The sequence below is a fragment of the Polyodon spathula genome, chromosome 1 (assembly GCF_017654505.1).
Source record: "Polyodon spathula isolate WHYD16114869_AA chromosome 1, ASM1765450v1, whole genome shotgun sequence".
Taxonomy (NCBI): domain Eukaryota; kingdom Metazoa; phylum Chordata; class Actinopteri; order Acipenseriformes; family Polyodontidae; genus Polyodon; species Polyodon spathula.
In genome coordinates this window covers 98,659,459-98,665,458 of record NC_054534.1, presented here as the reverse complement: position 1 = coordinate 98,665,458, position 6,000 = coordinate 98,659,459, and positions in this window count along the sequence as shown.

Here is a 6,000-nt window from a genome sequence, read left to right as displayed (position 1 = left end):
TATGGGTAGGAAGGCCGAAAACCACAGGGGAAATCCTCGACTAGACACGATGCACCGCAGGTCATGTGAAACTATAAGCTGCTCTATAAAGACATTAACCTTGCATTTGGCTTCAGAAAATGGATGAAATGTAAGCTCCACCAGCACATTTTAGAGTGAGAATAATTACTGTGCACTGCCGACAAAGCTTTCCTTTTTCTACTGACTGCTTACAGCCAATAATATTTTAATAATAATTCATAATTGAGTTGTATGTATTGTGTTAAACTTATTTAAATACATAACTCATGTTAGCAGCGAAAATCAGACTACCTCTGGGATTACATTTTGATTATGGCACTGCAGCCCTTCTAGCAGCGTTTAACTAGTACAGAAAAACACAAACTTGAAATGTGTACAATTAATTAATAAGATGCCAAACAAAACACCTGTTTATCAAATTATTTGTATTCTTTGTTTTGGTACTTTTAAAAAGAAGCTTTTTTTGCCAAGTTGATAATTGCTTTTTGTTTTCACAATGGATCCCTTTGCTACATCTTATAAATACATTTATTTGTCTTTAACACATACTTACTGGTATTCTAATGGTTACCCAACTGTTTTGTAAACTACATTTCACCTCTGATAGCTGAGCAGACAACAGAGCCAATGTATTGGGATATGCCGAGTACTCAGATTGTATGAGGATCTGTTACAATTATGGATCCGAAAAAAATAAAAATAAAATATTGTTTGTTATTTGCAGCATATTATTTATTGATGTAAAAAAGTGACATCAATCTCAAGTCTACTTCACAGGTAAAGATGTGAAGCATTACTCATTATCATTGTTAAAAAAAAAAAAAAAACATTAAAGCACAGATCTATTCACTTTCTTAATTAAAATCAGAACCAGGAATGCATTTTATAGTAAGTATGGCTTTATACTGTTCACTTCCGGTAATGTCATCTGAGAACATGTACCATGCAAGTTTTGCATCTCAGCAATAATGGATCCTCAGCACACCCCTAGTAGATACCCTTGTGCTACTTATTACAGACAGTAGGCCACTTCATTGCCATTGAAGATCATTGGCAAGGGAACATCAAAACTCATTTTAACCGTCAAACTTATATAGCAGACAGGCTTGCTATGCTAATTAAACCAAACATTTTAACAAGCTCTGCAGTCTTTAGAGGGATCCCAACCCCATTTTTTAATAAGAAAAAAGTATCTTAAATGCTTTTTAACAATGGTAGCTAAATAGAACTTTTGAATTTCCAGTGATGAATAAAGCCTGTATTTATTTATTTTGTAAGCAGAGAAGCACCATTTAAGGTGAGACATGAAGGACATCTGTGTTCTGTTTGAATGAACAGCTAAAGGACCCCACATTTTAGTGATGGAATAGCCATCATTAACAGATCTTATGTACCCTTCTATCTTATTTAAAAAAAAAACCATTCCCTTTGCTCAACAATGACCACTGCCACGTGAGGTTGGTCGTTGAAATAGCTTAGGTTTCCACCAGACTGAGTACTGAAGCCCTGTTATAGATATTACTAGACCTGCAGTTCTCTCTGTGCTTCAATTCCTGTAGAAACACGACTCACCCCCCACTCTGTCATTGAGTTTTATTGAGCAAGAAGGGAGGATTCCTGAAAAAATTAAATTGAATTTGAGTCATTAAAAAAAGCATGAGCAAATGAGGAATAACATGTTTAACCATCAACGACACACTGAAAGTACCCTGTCAATCAGATTAGCATAAGAAAATAACAATTATATATTGTAGACCAATATATTATAACCCCCTTTATCTGAAGCACCTTTTTGTCCAAATCTATGTTCCATTTGTTGTAGCTTCAGTACCACTTCGCCCTCTCTGACCTGATCATCGCTTTTATTTGATTGGCAGAAAGTCTTAACCCATGATATGGCATGTAGCTTCCAGAACAGTGGTATAGGTTAAAGTGTTAAATATTTCCTCAGGAATCTCTGAAGGAATATAATACCTGTGATCTAATATGGCAGCACTGTAGTGTTGCAGTGTTGTATACGAAAAGAAAACTGAACTGAAAAATGATAAGGAGGGTGTAGTGAAACAAACGTTTAGGCTAATTAGGGGTAGGAAACCTTTGTAATTACACTTTGGGAACTGGAAATATGCCCACCACTACATGGCTGGTACCAATAAAAATTGTAATCTAGTTTGTTTACTTACCTTCATCCAAATGCTTTTTTATTTAGATTAAATACTGTTTTATTTGTGGCTATTGAATGAAAAAACATTACATTTTAATCATCTTAGTTTAATTTTAATTATTTTACCTAATTTGGTGCATTTTTATTGTTCCTTTTCTAAAGAGTTTAAACTGCTTGACTTTACCGCTGGGCTGCAAGACCAATATGTTGTGTTTTCTGGCATGTCGTCTCGCATATTGCTCTGCCACTGATACATTGTCAGTTTCTTGTAGGTAGTTATTTTTCTCCCAGCTCATGCAACACAAAAAAAAAATTACCAGCATGGATTTTCGTATAACACTTATAACTCACAGGCATAGATTATGACAGACCAATCTGCACCGCTGTGTGGTGAAAAATAACAAAAGGCTATTAGGTCAGCAAAAAAGACACAAAAACTATAATGCTGGTAAACTAAATGACTGAAAGCCATTGAAATTCGAGTGCAGTTTAAGAAAGGCAATTATGAAATGAATGTGTTTAGAGGGGACGAAGTGGTAAAAGGCCTGTTCAGATTGTAGAGCTTTCCATTTATTTGTTGTAGTATTTAAACAAGGTGAATCAGTTATTTGCACGTCATTTTATCAGGATGGACCTTTTGTTTTCAAAGCAGCCTCTTGGGAGTGAAAATAAATATAATGTGTTTGTTGTTACCTTATCGGAAATATTGCAGAGGCTTTCAAGAACTGGGGAGGGTACTGTGGCATTATAAGAACAAGCAATACGTGGTGTTCTTAGGTCTGTATCCCCAAAATAACATCCCGCTGAATCATCTTCACATCCCTCCCCTCTTCATTAATAGCAGTCTCGCAGCCTATTAAGCTGTGGGGGTCACCATGGACAGTTTTTGTTCTCTCACCTCATCTTCTCCACACTTACTAGTCTTCTGACACTCTGTGCTCCTCTCCATCAATCTTTTGTTCACCCGCTGTCTTCCCGCATTGGAGCTTGTCTCTCTTTGTAACATGATACTTGGCAGTCAGCTCACTTGGCTAGTGTGGCTGAGATATCTCATTTTCTCCTGTCCCTTCGCCACTATTATGCTGTCAATTACCCGAGCTTCCTGGATTCCTGAATACTACAGTATTGAGAGTGATTTCCAAGACAGTGCAAAGCAGCTTAAGTGCCTACTTTGTAACTCACATTGGCTGCACAAACTCACCCTCCCCATTTTAAACTGCAAATCCAGTCCAACTGAAGAACTATTTTCTAATTGTCAATGAATCACAAAACTTGGCACACTGCAGTTGTTTGAATGTTTAAATGCAGATGATGTGGATTTTAAGAAGGTCAATGGATGTATATCTGATTGTGCAATGTAAAATGTTATTCAGAGGATAAAGATCTGAATGCTAAAACAAAAATGATGTCCTAAGCAGGAATTTAAACAGCATCCGATATGTAGGAAGAGGCTGGTGCTCTGCCTGTTAGCTATACAATGTGTGCAATAGATTTTAAACATATCTTAGTGTTTATTTTAATATTTTTTTAGATATTACAGTGTAAAGCATATCAATACCTGAATGTGTTAACAAAATCTCTTGCCTAGGATTTATTTTTAAATATCTGGTTTACAGTGTAGTCAACCCTCTCAACCATATAATATTGATGATATGCTTAGTACTTTTTATTCATTTTAGTGGAGGCGTATAAAGAGCTATACAATTTGAAGAAGTTTAAAAGCACAACTCAGCCTGCAATGCATGAAGAGGGGCTTGTTGATCTGATAAGCTGTAAAAAAAATAACATGGGCTGATAGATTAATTATTGCTAATGAATTTCCCAGTGTTCTAGTTATTGTTTAATGAGTGAAGACGTTCTATTTTTATTTTTCTAGCATCAATGCTACTACTTTGTAAGGCATAATTTAAAAAAAGGCTTTAAAAAAGCTAGATTAATTATTTTAGACACCTACAGTATATATAATCTACTTGAGAAACTCTTACTTGCTGGTGATATTGTAAAGGTAGCTGAATACTGTATATACATACATGCAAGAAATAAAGTAAAAACTGCTACAATATCTTATTGTCTGCATTATCAGACTTTGTCATCATTTATTTCAGCCTAAATGTCTTCTTAAACAGCAGAGATGTAATCGATTCAATCTCAGACAACATTTTTTTATTTATGAAGTGCCAGAAAGCAAAATTACAAACATGCCTATTAAGTTAGGAAGCCTGTTTATAGAATATTAGTGAAAAAAAATGGGGTTTCACCCTCCCATACCCATTTGTCACAAGGGTTTGCTATGCCACTGTCACTATCCAAGAAAACAAATAAACACACATTTCACTTTTAAAATGATTTCAATGTTTTCTTATTTGTTGGCTTTTTATTTAAAATTTATGATTTATATTTCCTTTTTTTTAATACCATTTTTAAAACATTTTCACTGGATACTACACCATGAAAAAATTGCTCTGCTTATTGATACCCATCCCTCTCAAAACAAGCCGGTTACCATAGCAACAGGTTTGCATTTGAGATGTGAGCTCCATACAAGCTTTTTTACAAACAGTGCCAAAAGCTTGAGAACATTGTACGACCTACAAAGTGCTTGTTTGAAAACCAAATATAAAATAAACATAAGCGTAAAATGCTAACTTCAATTTCAATTGCAATTTTTTTCTTCCACAGTCAGTTTAACTGTCGACTGGGGCAGCACTGCTATACCTTTCCTGATGTATCAAGTCTTTGAGGTATTTAAGTCTGTCTACCATAATGATCTATCACCTTGCACATGCGCTAAATTCAACAAACAAATAATAGAAATTGGGGAGAGAAAGGGAGAAGAAAAGTTACTGTCAGTGTGAAATATATGCCATTTTGACAGGACTGCATGGTCAACAGGCTTCCCAGCACAATCCTCATCCGTCAACAGATTCATCCGAAGGCTAAAGGTGTAATTTGTTTTATTGTTGACTCTGCTGCAGTGTGTCCTGGAGGAACATTGCAGTATAGTGCTGAGCACAAAATAAATAGATACAAAAACGCAAAAACTAAAACGAAGCTTAACCCTAAAAAGATCTGCCATTGTTTTCTGCAAGACCAGCTACAGTTGCTCTAGGCTATACTGCCAGCTCTAGAGTTGCTTTGAATTATAAAAGGAATTCTGCTTCTAGAGGACAATGCTGAATGAATTACATTCCATTTAAGGGCTGCACAGTGAGAAGCCTTGTATCTTGGGTTTCTCTTTAAAGTTATTATACTACAGCTAACAAAATACAATTAAGTATTAACAGTCGTGAGAATGAATGGTGAAAAACTTGGTTTGGGTAAATATCAGAGTACATTGAACATTAACCTTTGCCCCCTAGTGGATATAAAAAATACACCAGTATGAAGTACAAGATAGAACAAATGTGGTATTTATGACATTCAATGGGGGCAGTGCTTCAGGGGGCCAGGTTCATGGTTACATACCTTGTTTGAGAGATTGAATGAAACCTGCTGAATAATGTTACATTAACATATTGAATTGCATACCACTTTGAAGTTTTTCGCATACATACCAAAAAGCTTTTATAAAATAAAAGCAAAAAGGCCAGACAATGGGGGGTGACTGCAAACACAGGTAATGCCCAAGTGTCTTTTTGTCTGATTCAAAGAAACATGCTAGCAGGCTGTGTTTCTCCCAGCCAAAATCTAAACTTCACAAATACACTGAACAACATTGTATACTGTACTCCGTCATTGACATATCACAGATTAAATGAAAGGTTTAGCCCCACAAATTAGCATTAAGGCACCAAATAAGTATTTTATAGATGTGT